Source organism: Microtus pennsylvanicus, chromosome 5, assembly GCF_037038515.1.
Source record: "Microtus pennsylvanicus isolate mMicPen1 chromosome 5, mMicPen1.hap1, whole genome shotgun sequence".
NCBI lineage: Eukaryota > Metazoa > Chordata > Mammalia > Rodentia > Cricetidae > Microtus > Microtus pennsylvanicus.
The window spans coordinates 125,554,854-125,572,313 of NC_134583.1; the positions used below are offsets into that span (position 1 = coordinate 125,554,854).

At 44.5% G+C, this 17,460-nt stretch overlaps 1 protein-coding gene and 1 non-coding gene across 3 annotated transcripts in view; one reads left to right on the forward strand and one right to left on the reverse strand.

The window, feature by feature from the left end:
• Positions 1-17,460, reverse strand: part of Nt5c2 (5'-nucleotidase, cytosolic II) — a 133,398-nt gene that overhangs the window by 77,028 nt on the left and 38,910 nt on the right. The gene's annotated exons all lie outside the window — the stretch shown is intronic.
• Positions 440-546, forward strand: LOC142851499 (U6 spliceosomal RNA). The gene has a single exon (XR_012910812.1). It is a non-coding gene; the product is annotated as a U6 spliceosomal RNA (small nuclear RNA).

A 17,460-nucleotide genomic window follows, 5' to 3' on the forward strand; every position in this document is an offset into this window, starting at 1 on the left:
AAAATTTAACTTCTACCCATATCCTCTCAGAGTTGATACACAACTATTTAGGAAATGAGATCCTGAGTAAGGCCCGAAGAAAGGTAACATTAGGTCTCAACTATTAGGTCCATGCCAGATTAATGACCCCAATGTGCTTCAGAATTTCAGAGAGACATATTATTTTATTTGCTTACTTATTTTGTAGGACTGTGAATTGAATTTGGGATCTCGTGCATGCTAGGCAAGCACTCTACTACTGACCAATATCCTCACACACCCTGCGATGTCACCCTTTTTGAGACAGGATCTCAGTAAGTTACCCAAGCTGGCATTGAGTCTGCCATCTTTCCGTCTCAGCTATCCAAGTAGCTGGGACTACAGAGCTGTGCACAAGACCCAGGAGGATTCTTGAAGACACAAGAGAATCAAGATCAAACATACAAAGATACTGTGTCATGTGCTCGCTTCGGCAGCACATATACTAAAATTGGAACGATACAGAGAAGATTAGCATGGCCCCTGCGCAAGGATGACACGCAAATTCGTGAAGCGTTCCATATTTTTAAATACCCCAAAAAAAAAAAGATACTGTGTCATGAGCATGGTGCCTCACATTTATAATCCTAGCACTGGGGAGGCTGAGGCAGGAGAACTGCTGAGTTCAAGGCCAGCCATGGCTACACACAGGGAAGACTCTTGTCTCAAAAACCAGAAATGAAGGAGAGCAACAACCACGAAAAGTAGGAGTGTTAGTAAATGTGGATAAATTTGAATCCTTATGCTTATGAACTGCTGACGGGAATGTAAAAAAATAGCAAATTGCAGTAAAAAACAAATCAGTTTTTTTTAACCTAAACACAGAATTACCATGTGATTTAACAATCCCAGTTCCACATAGATCTTCAGGTGTCCATTAACATAGAGATGAATTAAAAATGGTGTACACATACAACTTTTCAGCCATAAATATAAGTTTTGATACATGTTACAAACTGGATGATAAATTGAGTGTGGTGGCATACACCTATAATATAACCCTGGTACCTGGAGCTGGGAGCAGAGGGTAAATCATCCTTAGCTAGTCAGAGGCATATACAAGATGCTGTCTGAAAAAATTAAAAATAATTGAGCCAAGTATGCTGGCACACGCTTATAATTACAGCATTTGGGAAGCCAAGGAGATTGTAGGTTCAAGGCTAACCTGTGATTCACAGTTATACCATCTCAGAGAAACAAACCAAAAAAGGAGTAAGTTTTGACAGGCTTTCTAGGAACCTAAAAACATCACACCAAGTGAAAGACACAGACACAAAAGGTCTAATGTTATACTGAGGCAGAATTAAATGACAAGAAAAGTTAGAGGACACGAGAAAAGGAGCAGTCTCTACTCCAGAACTGTCTACGCCTTTACACGCACACCTTCCTTCATAACAACTAGATATTATCGGACAGGCAGTGACTCAGAAATTTCAGTACAACCAATAAAATCAAACCTGCCACAGAGATGATGACTGTTTCAGACCTCAAACAGAAACATCTGCAACAAATAAACTTGAGGCAGGAATGTGGAGACCCTGAGTTTAGCTGGGTTGATCGGTGTTCCTGTCTCCTTGCTACATCTATGCAATGCATCTTATAAAACTGCGATTTCATTGACAAGAAAACATTTGTTGTTGTTTTGTTCTTGTTCTAACACAGGATCTTGTGCTGGAAAAACGGCTCAGTGGTTAAGAGAGCTTGCCGTACTTCCAGAGATCCCAGGTTTGATTCCCAGCAGCCACACGGCTGCTCACCACTGTAGCACCAGTTCCAGGGGACCTGAAAACATCTGGGCTCCAAGATCACCAGGCACGAGTATGGTACACAGGTATATAGGCAGGTAAACACTCATACACATAAAATAAAAACAAATCTTTTTGGGGGTGGGGGGTTCTAAACAGGTTTCTCTGTAGCTTTGGAGCCTGTTCTTAAACTCACTTTATAGACCAAGCTGGCCTCGAACTCACAGACATCTGCCTGTCTCTGCCTTCCAAGTGATGGGATTAAAGGCATATGCTAACAATGCCTGGCTTAAAACAAGTATTTAAAAAACAAAAACAGGATTTCATGCATCCAGGCTGGCCTTGAACTACCTAGCTATGTAGTCAAGAATGACCTGGACCTTCTGATTCTCCCGCCTCCATTCTCCCCAGTATTGAGACTATAGGCATGTGGCACCCCAACTCGTCTATGTAGGCACTAAAGATGGAGCCCAGGACACTGTGGATGCAAGGCAAGCACTCTACTGAGTTACATCTCCAGCCCCTGAGAGAATTCTTCAACAATTAAAAAAAAATAGAAGTGGTGGCATTCCTGTAATCTTGGAACTTTTTGCTTGGGAGGCAAAAGCAGAGAGTACTGCTGTAAATTCAAGGCCAGTTTGTGCTGTGTAGAGAAATCCTGTCTCAAAAAATGAGACAGGGAACTAAAATAAATAAAACATCTCATATGTTTTTGCTTCATTTTAAATGCTACCTAATATTTAAGTGATTACATAGTTATGTTTATGTTTATGGGAACACAAGTTGTGGGAGCTGGAACTCGGATCACCAGGCTTGGGAGTAAACTCCTTGCATGCTTAGCCATTTCAGTGGCCCAGATTCTACGTAGTTTTTAAGCTCAGTTGTTAATTGTATCTTTGGAGGAACATAACCACATACACCATGAAATCACATGGTTAGCTACTGTCAAAACATGCAGATTCAACTCTCTGTATCCTGTTCCTGAGAGTCTCTTCCCAAGTTTCTAAGTTTAAATCTGAACCATGTACCTACATGCTATCAAGGACATCTTTATCTACATATTAAATTCAAGACTAGCCTGGGCTATAAGAGATTCAGTTTCAAAACACAAAACCAAAAAGAATTAACTTTCAAAAAAGGAATCAAACACACTATAGAACTATCTCATCCAAACTCACCTACAGCTGTCTTGTGGTTTCTGCAGATGCAACTTTCTCTATGAAGAGCTTACACTTTCTTGGCTCCCATTCATCCTGAAGCCCCGAACTCAAATACCAGAGAGGCCATCCTAACACCTTGTCCAATCCAACAGAACTCCCTACTTCCTTTCTTTTTGTTTTATTTCCTGAGACAGGGTCTTGCTCTACAGCCTCAGATGGCCTGGACCTCTCTATGTAGCCTGGGATAGCCTCAAACTCACAACAATCCTTCTGCCTTGGCCTCTGGAGAGATGGAATTATAGGCACTGCTGCCCTTACTTTCTTTCCCGTGTCAGGTGTACCTTCCTTTCTCTCCCTTAACTTGCCACAGGTACAACAAAGTAAGTATTTATATGCCTTAGTACCTTCCCTCTAACACTCTCTAATTCAGGCAGGGAGAATTTCCATTTTACCTTGCCAACAGAGATACACAGTTCTTTTTTTTTTTTTAGTTGTTGCAAAAAAAATTTCCCATTTCCCTCCCCCTCCTCGCACACATTGCCCCCTCCCCCCACTCCCCACTCCTCTCCCCTTCTCCCTCCCCCCCACTCCATTCCCCCTCCCTCTCGAGAATGAAGAGCAGTCCAGATTCCTTGCCCTGCGTGAAGTCCAAGGTCCTCCCACTTCTATCCAGGACCAGGAAGGTGAGCATCCAAACAGGCTAGGCTGCCACAAAGCCAGTTCATGTATTAGGATCGAAACCTAGTGCCATTGTCCTTGGCTTCTCATCAGCCTTCATTGCCCGCCACGTTCAGAAAATCCGGTTTCATCCCATGCTTATTCAGTCCCAGTCCCGCTGGCCTTGGTGAGCTCCCAATAGATCAGTTCCACTGTCACAGTGGGTGGGTGCACCCCTCGTGGTCCTGACTTCCTTGCTCATGTTCTCCCTCCTTCTGCTCCTCATTTGGATCTTAAGAGCTCAGTCCGGTGCTCCAATTTGGGTCTCTGTCTCTATCTCGATCCATCGCCAGAGAGATACACAGTTCTTTTTTTTTTTTTTTTTTTTTTTTAGTATTTTTTTTTTTTTGGTTTTTCGAGACAGGGTTTCTCTGTGGCTTTGGAGCCTGTCCTGGAACTAGCTCTGTAAACCAGGCTGGTCTCGAACTCACAGAGATCCACCTGCCTCTGCCTCCCGAGTGCTGGGATTAAAGGCGTGCGCCACCATCGCCCGGCTGAGATACACAGTTCTTAACCTAGGGTCTGACACATCAGAGACTACATATATACGTGTGTGTGTGTGTGTGCGCGCGCGCGCATAGGCACATCAAAAACTTTTTAGATTTATTTATCTTATGTGTATAAAGGTTTTGCTTGCATGTGCATATGCACACACATGAGTGCCTGTTGTATCTCCTGGAACTGGGGTTAGAGAGGGTTGTGAGTCCTGGAACTAAATCCTGGGTCCTCTGCAAGAGTAATGGGTGCTCTTAACCCCTGAGTCAGCGCCTCAGTCTTGTGTATTTTATTTTTGAGACAAGATCTCATATATACCTTCCCTCAAACTCTATATAGCTGAGGATTACCTTAACCTTCTGATGTTTCTCTACCTCCTGAATGTGCACATATATTTTAAACCAACTGATGAATAACTAAATGTATACTGAGCATATGAGCAGATTTTAATATCTGTTGATTTTATACACACACATACACTTTGTGTACTTACCTGTGTGCAGACAAAATATTTATTCACATAAAGTAAATAAATCTAAAAAAATTAATATGCATATATATGTATACACACATACCCTTTCTATCCTTCCTCCCTTTTAAATAAATATTCTACATTAGCTTTAATTTCAACATAGCATAACTAAGCGTCAAATAAAAAGAAAGTCTCAGTTGGGCATGGTGGCACAAGCCTTTAATCCCAACACACACACACACACACACACACACACACACAGAATGCGTGTGTGTGTGTGTATTTCTAGGTATTATGTTAGGCAAATGCACTGAACTACATTACTAGGTCAATGGTCTACATTTCATTAATTATTAGAGGCTGGGAAAAAGGAAGCAAACCATGCCTTCCATTCTTTTTTTTTAGAATTGTTTTATTTTTAAATTATGCATATGTTTGTATCTCTGTGTATGAGTATGTGTACATGAGCACATGTGCCTAAGGAGACCAGAAAAGGGAGTCATATTTCCTGGAGCTGAAGGTATAAGCAATTGTGAGCTGCCTAATGTGGGGGCTGGAAACCAAACTCAAGTCCTCTGGAAGAGCAGTGAGTATTTTTAACTGCTAACCTGTCTCTCCTGCCCAGCTTTCATTATTATATTCCTGCCTATGAAGACATTAGCTCTCTTACTCAGAAATCTGAATGAGAGAATAGTAGTTTGTTTTTAGTAAGAACTGACATATCACCAACCTTTCGACCTTCTTACCTAAATACCCATTAAAATAAATGCACTATGTTAATTAGTTTAACTGTCAACTTGGCATAGTCTAGTGTTATATAAAAAGGAGTCTCAGCTGGGCATGGTGGTACACGCCTTTAATCCCAGCACTTGGGAGGGAGGGACCTCTGTGAGTTTGAGGCCAGCCTGGTCTACACAGTGAGTTCCAGGACAGTCAGGGCTATGCAGAGAGAGACCTTGTCTCAAACAAACAAAAAAGGGACTGGTCCTCAATTGAGGGATCACCTGGATCTGATTGGCCTGTGGGTGGGTGGGTCTGTGGGGAGTTGTCTTGATTGTTAATTGACGTAGGAGGGCCCAGCCTGTTGTGGGTGGCACATTCCCTGAGAAGGTGGTCTGGACATTGAAAGAAAACTGGCTAACCATAAGCCTGTGAGGAGCTGGCAAGCAGTCTTCCTCCATGGCTCCTGCCTGAGTTCCTGCCATGACTTTCCTCAGTGGTGGACTGTGACCTGTGAGCTAAAACAAACACATTCTTCCCCTAAGTTGCTTTCGGTCAGAGTGTTTTGTTTATCAGAGTGACAGAAATCAATTGAGGGGCTAGGAGCTACACAGATCCCTGACAGACAGAAAGACGAAAAACGATCACGGAGGGATGACCAAGATAGCAAACTCTGGCTTCTTCCTCACCATCATGGCCTCATTCACTGGCCTGGTAGGCTTTTTTTTTTTTTTATTTTCAAGACAGGGTTTCTCCATAGCTTTTTGGTTCCTGTCCTGGAACTAGCTCTTGTAGACCAGGCTGGGCTTGAACTCACAGAGATCTGCCTGCCTCTGCCTCCCAAGTGCTGGGATTAAAGGCGTGTGCCACCACCGCCCAGCCTGGTAGGCTTTTTCCTCCTCCTGCAGGCCCGGTTTCCTGCTGACCAGTCCAGACTGGTCAGGTATGTTCAAGGCTGAAACTGAACATGTTGACTTTTTCAAAGCTGTTAATATGTTGGCCCACTTTCTTTGTCCAAACTGACCAACCCCTGATGGAGGAGCGTCATCTGTCTATCTGTTGTTTCATTTGTTAATTAATAAAGAAAACTGATTGGCCTGATAGGTCAGAACATAGGTGGATGGAGTAGACAGAACAGAATGCTGGGAAGAAGGGAAGTAAGACAGCCACCATGGAGCCAGTCGCCAGGTCAGACATGCTGAATCTTTCCCGGTAAGCCACCACCTTGTGGTGCTACACACATTAATAGAGATGGGTTAATCAAGATATGAGAGTTAGCCAAGAAGAGGCTAGATATAATGGGTCAGGCAGTGTTTAAAAGAAAACAATGTGTGTGTTGTTATTTCCGGGGCTAAGATAGCTGTGTGGGAGCCGGGCAGGACAAAAAGCAGGCCTGCCTGCTTGCCTCCTCACTACAAACCCCAAATTAGGGAAGAGGTTCTGTATTATCCCACCATAAACACATATTTGCCCGAAGCTGTGGACCTTTCAAATCCCCTTCTTTGTCTAAGCTGACCAACCCCAAATTAGGGAAGGGGAACCCATCTCAGGCCACTAAAAACACTGCGTGGTGCCCTTGGAGGTCAGAAGAGAACACAGAACTGGAGCTGCGTACTTTTAAGAGAAGCTGTGTAAGCTGTGTAAAGGTCTTTAACCCAGGACCTTTGGGAGAGCAGCAAGTGCTCATAACTGCTGAGCCATCTCTTCAGTCATGTCTTTTAATTCTTTAATTGGTGGAGAAAACAAACCAGTCAAGAACCCTAGACGATAGCAAAGCCAGAACCGTAAGTGACAAGATGCTGGACTTCTTATTGTGAAATCAGAAGCATCAGGCCTCGGCACAGCACTGAAGCTCCTAAGCACCGTGCTTGATGGGCTATTCAGCCCACACTGGACTCAAGTCTGAGACATGCTTGGAGTGCAGAGCATTTGCCCGTGTATTTGATGACAAATCTGGGTAATTTTAGGCTTTCTATTATTAGTTAGTGAGAGCACTTCCTCAATGATTTCATTTCCCAACTAGCCATTTCACTTCAACAATAGTAAACAATTTTCTGGCTGGCTACCAGGAAGCTACACAAACATAATTATTTTGGAGACAAGAAATGCAAATAAAAGATTTAATGAATTTGTTTTCTGGGCACAGACACTAGTGGGAAGTGACAGGTGTGACAGTATGGGGTGGGGGAGCCTGCTCACCACAGCTCTCCTGTAAACAAGCTCCCCACCATCCACTCTGCCCACAGCCATAGCCTTCTCATTGCTTTTAACTCTCTTAAAATTTTACATATAAATTGCATAAACCAGAGAGTGCAAGGCAAAATTATGACCACAGATGTTAGGAAATTTGATCATACATAACAGGAAACCCAGTTAAAATAGGCTTATACCATACGTTGAGGAATGGCAGTCACTGGGACGATCAAGAAGTCATCAACATTGCCAGTAAGGACCCAGTGTCACTTCTCTGCTCTAAAGCCTGCTGATGGGTACGTGGCACTCCATCACTAAACAAACAAATAACAAACAGCAGGTCTTTGTAAGGCAGACAGTAGCTCTAGTTCAAACAAGTGAGCCAGGGCTCTGTAACAGAGACATGCTGTCTCCTCTAACGGTTCCCACTCTCCTTGTGTGTACTTACCTGGAGAACCCATTCCCTGGTTTGTGTCAGGGTCTCAGGAAATCCAGGTGGTCTCAAATGCACCTAAAGCTTAAGCTTGTCTGGATTGCTAGAACTATAGGCATGGGCCACCACACCTAGCACCTAGGGAGTTTGTGTGCAATGCCTCTGCGCGCGCTCACACGTGTGTGTGTGTGTGTGTGTGTGTGTGTGTGTGTGTGTGTGTGTGTGAGAGAGAGAGAGAGAGAGAGAGAGAGAGAGAGACAGACAGACAGACAGACAGACAGACAGACAGAGACAGAGAGAGACAGAGACCGACCAACTGGCGGTTAACATCTGAGGTCCTTCTCTGGGACACGGGGCTCACTGATTCTGCTAGACTGATTGGCCAGTGAACGCAGAGTCTACCTGTCTTCAATGCTCCAGCACAGGGATTACAAGACTATATCACTATGGCAGGCTTTTGCCTGCACACTGGAGATTTACCTTACGCAGTGGCACTTTACTGACTGAGCCATAGCTCCATGGCCTGCAAGTTTTCTAAAAGGTAGATTCTAGGCTCTGTGACAGTTCTACCAGTTAAAAATATCTGGTCTGAGTCCTAGGAATTCAAGGTCTAAATCACAGTGGCAATTAGGAGTTCAAGGCCAGCCTGGAGTAAATCTGGAGCTCAAGAATAGCCTGGACTACATGAGACTCTATGTTAAAAAACAAAACAAAAGATTTAAACAAGTTCCTAGATGTTTCTGAGGCAGGTGGTCCATTCATGTGTCCTCTGACAACATTAACTCTTTACCTAAAGCCTGCTTGTGACTGAAATCAATGTTGCCATGGTAGCAGCCAATCTGCCTGCTGCTGCCCAGGCAACAGCTGACTCTGTGAGCTTCTTTGTTTGATAGCTCAAGGGGACATTTTGAACAACAATCTCCTGAATATTTATTGCAGAAAGTACAGAATGGATACAAAGCAACTGACACTGGCTACGGGACCCGGGATCACAAACGCCTGTCACCACATTCAGAGCGCCCGTCTCTAACCAGCTCCCTCACTTTTATTTCTGCATGTGGCAGATGCCAGTCCCCAGTCACTCAACATGAATAGGATGCAGTCTCCAGTTTACACCCACAGCACCCCTGCTGTAATAAAAGTCCTGTTTGGGCAAGGAAAGTGCTCTTATAACCCAGCACTCAGAGGATGGGGTGGGCACTAACCTGAAATATTCAATAAGTTCAAAGTCAGCCTATTCTATACATTGACACCCTTTATCAAGAAACAAAAACAAAACAAAAAAGCAACACACACATACACATGTGCACACACTCATGCACACGCAAAAATCAACCTCTATCATCATCAGCAGGCAAGAACTAGAATTTGCGGATGCCTCTGGGCAGCCTGAAGGGCCACCTTTGGAGAGCCCAGGTCTATGAAGGTGCAGCCCAGTTCTTGACACATTGCCACAGAAAAGAATGCCAGAGTGAATCAAAGTGGAACAAGGTTGGTGGATTCGTTACTCAGAAAGACAAGACACACTTAAAGAGAGTCAAGCGGAGGCGTTAGGAGGAGTTAACAGCTACTGAAGTACACAGTAGTAGCTGTTAAGTATGTGACTGGAGGAGGAGGGTGAAGCTACTTAATCAGAAATTGGGTTTAGATATTTGGCAAAGTGTGTGATTTTTCTTATCCACAGGATTTTGTCTTGAAGAGGAGACTTTTGACAGGTACACTGTGCAGGCTTGAAGCTGGAGAAGGGAGTTCTGGCAGAGATAAAACATTGATCACATGGATCTTTGTGACAAACATAGGTCACAAGAGGTTGTGCTTAAGGCCTAATCATTAGCCAGTGTGTGTGTGTGTGCGCGTGTGCACATGTGTTTATGGTGTATGTGTGTGCTCATGTGTTTATGGTGTATGTGTGTGCTCATGTGTTTATGGTGTATGTATGTGCTCATGTGTTTATGGTGTATGTGTGTGCTCATGTGTTTATGGTGTATGTGTGTGCTCATGTGTTTATGGTGTATGTGTGTGCTCATGTGTTTATGGTGTATGTGTGTGCTCATGTGTTTATGGTGTATGGGTGTGCTCATGTATTTATGGTGTATTGTGTGCTCATGTGTTTATGGTGTATGTGTGTGCTCATGTGCACTCATGCATGGAGACCAGAGATCAATGTCTAGGATCTTCCTCAGTCACTCTCCACTTTACTTAATGACTGAACCTAGAGCTCATCATAGTTTGGCTAGACTAACTGGCCAGCACACTCCAGAGATGCTCCTGTCTGCCCCCGGATAGGATGTCTGGGATAATGGACAAACACCACCACACCTGACTTTTATGTAGACACTAGGGTTGAACTTAGATCTTCATGCTTGCACAACAAGACTGAGCCGTAGTCCTCAGTCATTCACACACACACACACACACACACACACACACACACACACACACACATTGGGATTTTTTTTTGAGACAGGATCTCTCGGTAGCTTTGGAGCTTGTCCTGGAACTCACTCTGTAGATCAGGCTGGCCTCGAACTCAGACAGACAGAGATCATTTTTTTTATTTTTTATTTTTTTTTTGGTTTTTCGAGACAGGGTTTCTCTGTGGTTTTGGAGCCTGTCCTGGAACTAGCTCTTGTAGACCAGGCTGGTCTCAAACTCACAGAGATCCACCTGCCTCTGCCTCCCAAGTGCTGGGATTAAAGGCGTGCGCCACCACCGTCCGGCTCCTCAGTCATTTTTAAAATGGATATTTTTTATTAATTCTTTGAGAACTTCACACATGTGTACACGTATTTTGATCATATTCTCTCCCCACCCATCCCAGATCTATTCCCCTGCCTCCCATCCCTCCTGTCTTCATGTCCTGCTATTTTTAGGTAACCCAACGAGTCCAACTCATGCCGCTAGATCCTCATGAGAGTGGGGCCATACTCTTAAAGAACACTGACTCTCCTGTCTGCAGCCATCAACTCTGAGCAGTTCCTCACCTGCGGGGGTCTCATGAGCCCTCCACCCTCCATGTCACCAGTCATTTCTAACCATCTCATTGCTGCTGTTTCCCAAACAGAAGACTCCAGTCCTCTGTGGACTTATGGTTAAAGTTCCTGGATGTCAACCAGTGAGACCGGACTCAGAAAGGGCTTTCCTTTCTCATGCCTTCTACTTCCTAATGGGCTGTCTTGCTTGACTCCTAGGCCTAAGGTAAATCAATCTTTGTGCTGGAGAGACAGCTCAGGGGTTAAGACTGCTTACTGCTCTTGTAGAGGCCCTAGGTTCAGTTCCCAGCACCCTCATGGTGACTTACAGCTGCCTATAACTCCAGTTCCAGGGGATCCAATGCCCTCTTCTGACCCTCACAGGCTCCCACACACACACATACATACACCCAGGCACACACGCATATGCATAAAATAAAAATTTTCAGAAAGTAAATAGACTTGGTTTCAAATTAGTGCCCAGTAGTTGAGAATTTTTAAAGACTTATTTTATTTTTAATTACATGTATACATGTATGTATCTTAGTAAAGGTACATGCAGGTTCTTAATGAGGCCATGGAGGCCATTGGTTACAGGTCATTGCTAGTCACCTGATACGAGTGCTGGGAACAAAATTGGGGCCCTCTGAAAAAGCAGTATGTGCTCTTAACAGCTGAGCCATCTCGCCAGGTCTAATAATTGAGTTTATTATTTTTACTTTCACCAAACAGAAAATAATTCTTTCCAATTAGTTCCTTAGTGCAGACATTAGCCAGCTAAAGGGACTCATTTCAAGAGGACAGGTTGAGTGGGGTTTTAACAGCTACAGGAAGTGAAACAAGTCAACTCCTGGGATGGGGACTATGCTGCAGTCAGAGAGGAGAGGCATGGGTAGCGGTACACACCAGCAATCCCAGCACTCTCTGGAGGGGGCGCATGAAGATCAAGGATTTGAGGCCAGGCTGGGCTATGTGAGATCTAGTGCCAAGAAACAAAAGTCTAGCAAAGGAGAAGCAGGCAGCAGATGAAGCTGGCTGAGCTAATCTGTGTGTACATATAATGACAGGATTTTCACATTAAGAGACCCTGGACCTGACCATGAGACATCTGCTCTTGCTAAGGAAGAGTGGATGAGATACGAGGAGATAAGTCCTACTTCAGCCACATCTGAAGATGCTGTTCAGGAAAGAGAAGTGAGAGAAGAATGGGCGCAGAAGTGATCGTGTGGTTGAGATCTGTGGACGTGCACGGTCTAAGGTGCTTATGAAGCTGCTCCAACCAGAATCACCATTTAAGAATGGTTTGCTCTGCAGCTGTCTCACCCTAAATGAGTATCTACTGGAATCATAAAAAAAAATGTTTTGGAAACTACTAGACCAGGTTATAACTCCTCAGGCTCCACATTCTAAGGACTTATTAACCTTATGCAAAGTTCATTGCTTGGGCTGCTGTGGACTTTTATGACTCTGCCAAAGGGATGTCTATCTGCTCTGATTTCCCCAGGACTGATGTGGAGACACCTCCACCTCAAAAGGGGATCACTGACAGCAGCTCTGCAGAGATCAGGCAGCTTGTTCAGAAATGTTCCATGGGCACTTTCTGTGTATGGTATCAAGGGCTAAAAATAGGTCATTACATGCCAGCAAAGCCTAAGTTGCTTTTTAACCCGGCATACTGATATGGGGATTAAGAGCAAGGATTCCAAAGCTAACCCCTCTTGGCTTCAACTCCTGGCTGTTGCTAGCTAGCTTTGACCTTGGGCAAGTTTCTTAATGTCCTCATGCCTTAGTGTTTTCACCATTAAAATGGAAATAATAAGTAAAAACAAATTAATGTTTGTTTGAGATAGAGTCTTCGTTTTATTGCTTAAGCTGATCATGAACTCTTGGACTCAAATGATCTTCCTGCCTCAGCCTCCCAAGTAGCTGGGCCTGCGGATACATCACTATGTCTGGTGGTTTGTTTTTATTTGTGTATCTGAGTGGTGGTAACAATGGGAGGGGGATTCAGATCTTACGCACACTGGACAATCGCTCTATCAGCAACAGCTCCTTTCTTCCTCCACTGCTGTGGCCTCTACCCCGAGGTCATGTGGCATTAATGCTGACACTCCAAAGTGATGAGTGGTTAACTGACATGGGATTTCTTGGGTCAGTAACATTTACACAGAATTTTGTTGTTTGTTTGTTCATGTTTGTTAGTTTTTAAAGACAGGATTTTACTATGTAGTCTTGGCTGGCCTGAAGTTCTCTATGTAAACCAGGATGGCCTCAAACTCACAGAGATCTGCCTGCTTCTGCCTCCCCTCTTGTTAGAGATCAGGTTCTGCAGTTCATCCTGGCTTTCAACTCCCTAGTAGCTGAGGTTGACCTTCAATTTACAGTGATCCTCCTGCCACTGTCACTGAGATTATGGATCATTCCAAGTTAGTAACATTTAAAAAGCGATGGTAGGCCGGGAGGTGGTGGCGCACACCTTTAGTCCCAGCAATCAGGGAGGCCGAGGCAAGCAGATCTCTGTGAGTTCAAGGCCATCCTGGTCTACACAGTGAGCTCTAAGACAGCCAGGACTGTTACACTGGGAAACCCTGTCTTGAAAAACAAAACCAAAAAAGCAGTGGTGACCATTATACAGATTGGCAATCCTCTAACTGTGCCGGGAAAAGCTTCAGAATAAACTGCCTTCTGCTATCATAATTCTTTCGTGAAAAGGCAAATGCCTACTAATCTGGGAATAACAGGGCTATCATAATTCTTTCACAAAAAGGCAAATGCCTACTAATCTGGGAATAACAGGGCTATCTGTTTTGTGTACCTACGCACTCCCATGGAAGTCAGCTCCCTCCTCTACCATGTGGGTCCCCGGAATGAACTCCAGTTGTCAGGCAAGCACCTTTACCCACTGATCCATATTGTCAGTCCTTGCTTATTTTTGAGACACTATCTCATGTACTGTAGCCCAGGCTGGCCCCAAATGTGACGTGTAGCTGACAATGACCTTGAACTCCTGATCCTCCTGCCTTCACTTCCAAACAAATGGGATTACAGGTATGAACGACCATGCCTAGTTTTTAATAGGATTTTAACTGAATTGGATTTTGGCACTAGGAGCTGGGGAATATGATTCAGTGTAATGGCATTTGCCTGGCATGTGCAAAGCACCCGGTTTAATCCTTAGCACAGCAATAAATAAGAAAATAATGACTCGGTTTGGCTAAAATAGAAAAAGGCTGGCAGTGTGGTAGCGCACATATCTAATCTTAGTACTCAGGAGAGCAGTAGACAGAGCTAAAAAGGAAATGGAAAACAGGGCCGACAAGATGGTTCAGGAGGGCGACATTTGCCCCCAAGCCCGATGACAGAGTTCCATCCCCTGGACCCACATGATAGAAAGAGAACTGACTCATGCAAGCTGCCCTCTGACCTCCATAAATCCCTTTAGTGTGTGTGTATCCACACACTGAGACAGGAAGTCAACAGGCTCAAGTAAAGCGACAACTGTAAGCAAGCAAGCAAAACCAAGAACTGGAGACACCAGTCAGCGATTTCTCAACCTAGGATCCAGGTTCGAGCCCCAGCAGCCGTGTAGCTGCTCACAGATGTCCGTAGCTCCAGTTCCAGGAGATCAGATGACCTCTTCTGGTCTCCCTGGGCACTAGGCATGAGCATGATACACATATGCACATACACACATGAAAGCAAAACATTTGTAAGTATTTTTAAACGCATTAAAAAACAAAAGAACTGTAGGCAGAGGTCAACCTGGTTACGCAGCTGTCAGGAATCTGACAGACGTTAGCACAGTGAGAGCTCTGCTCAAGCAGCGCTAGCACAAACAGGTTCATCCAGAGCAAATGCTGCACACCCCTCAGTTTCCTGTCTTTCCTGGAAAAGCCATGACGTTCACAAATTTCTCCAAAGTCTGACTAGTCAAGCTCTCTCCACAAACACTCTATTCATGGACACTGTCTGGAGCAGCCTGTTGTCCTGTGTGGCAAACTCCCTCCCTTCTTCTATAGTCTCCTCTTCCCTCCCCACCCAACTAGTCCACAACTGAGCTTCAGCTGCCAGCTGTGTCATCACTACCCTGTTTTTTGTTTTGTTTTGTTTTGTTTTGTTTTGTTTTTGTCCACTCACTCAACCTTGAAATAGAGGTCTCTGACCAGGTCTTGTCTGTGACACAGCCTGTGGTCAACGCTATTTGACAGGTTGAGACAGAACAGTAAGACGGGAAACTGAGGGACAGGGAAAGGGAAAGAGGCCCTTACCTCAGATCCAGCTGAAGCTGCTTGCCAGCAGAACGGGAAACGTGAGTACAACCAACGCAATTTACTGTGAAGACTGCGTACAGAGACAATGTTCCTCTGATATAGCAGGATTTAAAATAAGGCTCTAAAATAGCAATAAGGAAGGATTTAGGCCTAAAAGCATGTGACCTTTGAGTGTAAGCTTATTCTTTTCCCCGCTGGAAACTTGCAGCTTTCTGAGAAACCTCACAAACAAAATTATCAATTTTCTTTGCTTTCAATACATGTTTTAACATTTTTACAAGATTATTTATATTTTCTGTGTATTAGTGTTCTGCTTGTATATATGTATGTTTTATGTGCACCACCACATGCATGCCTATGGAGGTCAGAAGAGGGCATCAGATTTCCAGGAACTGGAGTTACACATGGTTGGGAGCTGCCATGTGGATGCTGGGAACTGAACCTGGGTCCTCTGCCGGAGCAGCAAGTGCTCTTAACTGCCAAGCCATCTCTTCAGCCCCTTTCTTGTGACCCAGCATGGTAAGGATTCTCTGACCCCTGTAACCTGTGTTATTATATTAATCTGTCATCCTAAACAATGAACCTCGGGACCTGCCCTGTCACCTCATTGGGGGACGAGGTGGGTTCTTAGAAACTCTTTAAAGATCTGGGTGTGGAAGCTCACATCTGTAGTCCCAGCAGCTGGGGAGCAGGATCACCACTGAGTCTGAGGACAGCATGGGCAACAGAACAAGACGCTGTCTCTAGAAAATGCCATCAAAACCATACATGCTATACAGCGAGGGATTTTGTCAAGTATGAGCCATGGGCTGGCGAAGGGGCCCTCATCTGGTTAGGCTGAGACATTCTGTGTACAATCTCTCAACAGTTAACTCCTACTGTGCAAAGGCTGCAGCTCTGAGGTAAGGACTGCAGCTATTTTGACTGGCTCACTCCTCAGCTGCTGGAGAAAAGCAGCATGATTTTTCTGAATGGGCACACTTTTTTCTGGTTTGTCAGGCAGTACCGCTCCTTCACATACAGCTGTTGCTATGGCACTTAAATTAATTCTTGAAAAGCCCATGTCCAGTTGGGTTTTTTGAGACAGGGTTTCTCTGTAGCTTTGAAGCCTGTCCTGGAACTAGCTCTTGTAGACCAGGCTGGTCTCGAACTCACAGAGATCTGCCTGCCTCTGCCTCTGAGTGCTGGGATTAAAGGTGTGCACCACTACCACCAGGCTCCATGCTAAAACCTTTAAGACCAGTCTTATGCAGAACTAACTATGTAGGTGAGAATGACTTTGAACCTTGACCCTCCTGCCTCCACCTCCCAAGTACTGGGGTTATAGGTGTGTGTGCTGGTGTGTGCCATCATGTCTGGCCTTTAAAAAAATGTTTTTAATTATATTTATTCTGTTCTCGTTCTCTCTCTCTCTCTCTCTCTCTCTCTCTCTCTCTCTCTCTCTCTCTCTCTCTCTCAGCTCTGGCTGTCCTGGAGCTTGAGTTGTAGACCACGCTGGCCTTGAACTCACAGAGATTCATCCTCCTCTGCCCCAGCTTTTGTTGTTTGGTTGATTTGGTATTTTTTGTTTGTTTTATTGTTTTGTGGGTTTGTTGTCATTTTTGAGACAAGCTCTCCAAGTGTAGCCCAGGCTGGCCTCAGACTGATGATCTTCACCTGCCTCAGCCTGTGCCCCCCTCCCAACAAAAGTGCTAGGGTTACAGGCATACATTACCATACCTAGCAAAACCTCTCTTCATACTGATCAGTCGTGACATTCTCTTTTATGGCATGGATAAGCACCCCAGCTTCACTTGAGTAGAGGTCTCTTTAAGACTTATCAGGGTGCACAGGCAGCAGTAAAGGATTGCATCTCCCCATCCTGCTGATGCTCCCGCAGAAGCGCTGAGTGTTCCTGGGTACAGTGAGGGTTTCAACAAATACATCCCCAAATGACAAAATTCAAAGCCAAACTGAATATCCCAAACTCTGCAAAATGGGAGATACTTGCTAAAGCTCCCAGAGAGTGAGAGATACGGTATTCAGAGGAGGATGAACCACATGAGATTAAAAGGTATTTTAATTTCTCCCTAGAGTGTGCTTCTCAACCTGTGGGTTGCAACCCCTTTGGCAAACCTCTATTCCCCAAAATATTTACATCATGATTCATAACAATAGCAAAATTACAGTTATGAAGTAGCAACGAAAATAATTTATGGTTGGGGCCACCACAACACGAGGAACTGTATTAAAGGGTTGCAGCATTAGGAAGGTTGAGAACCACT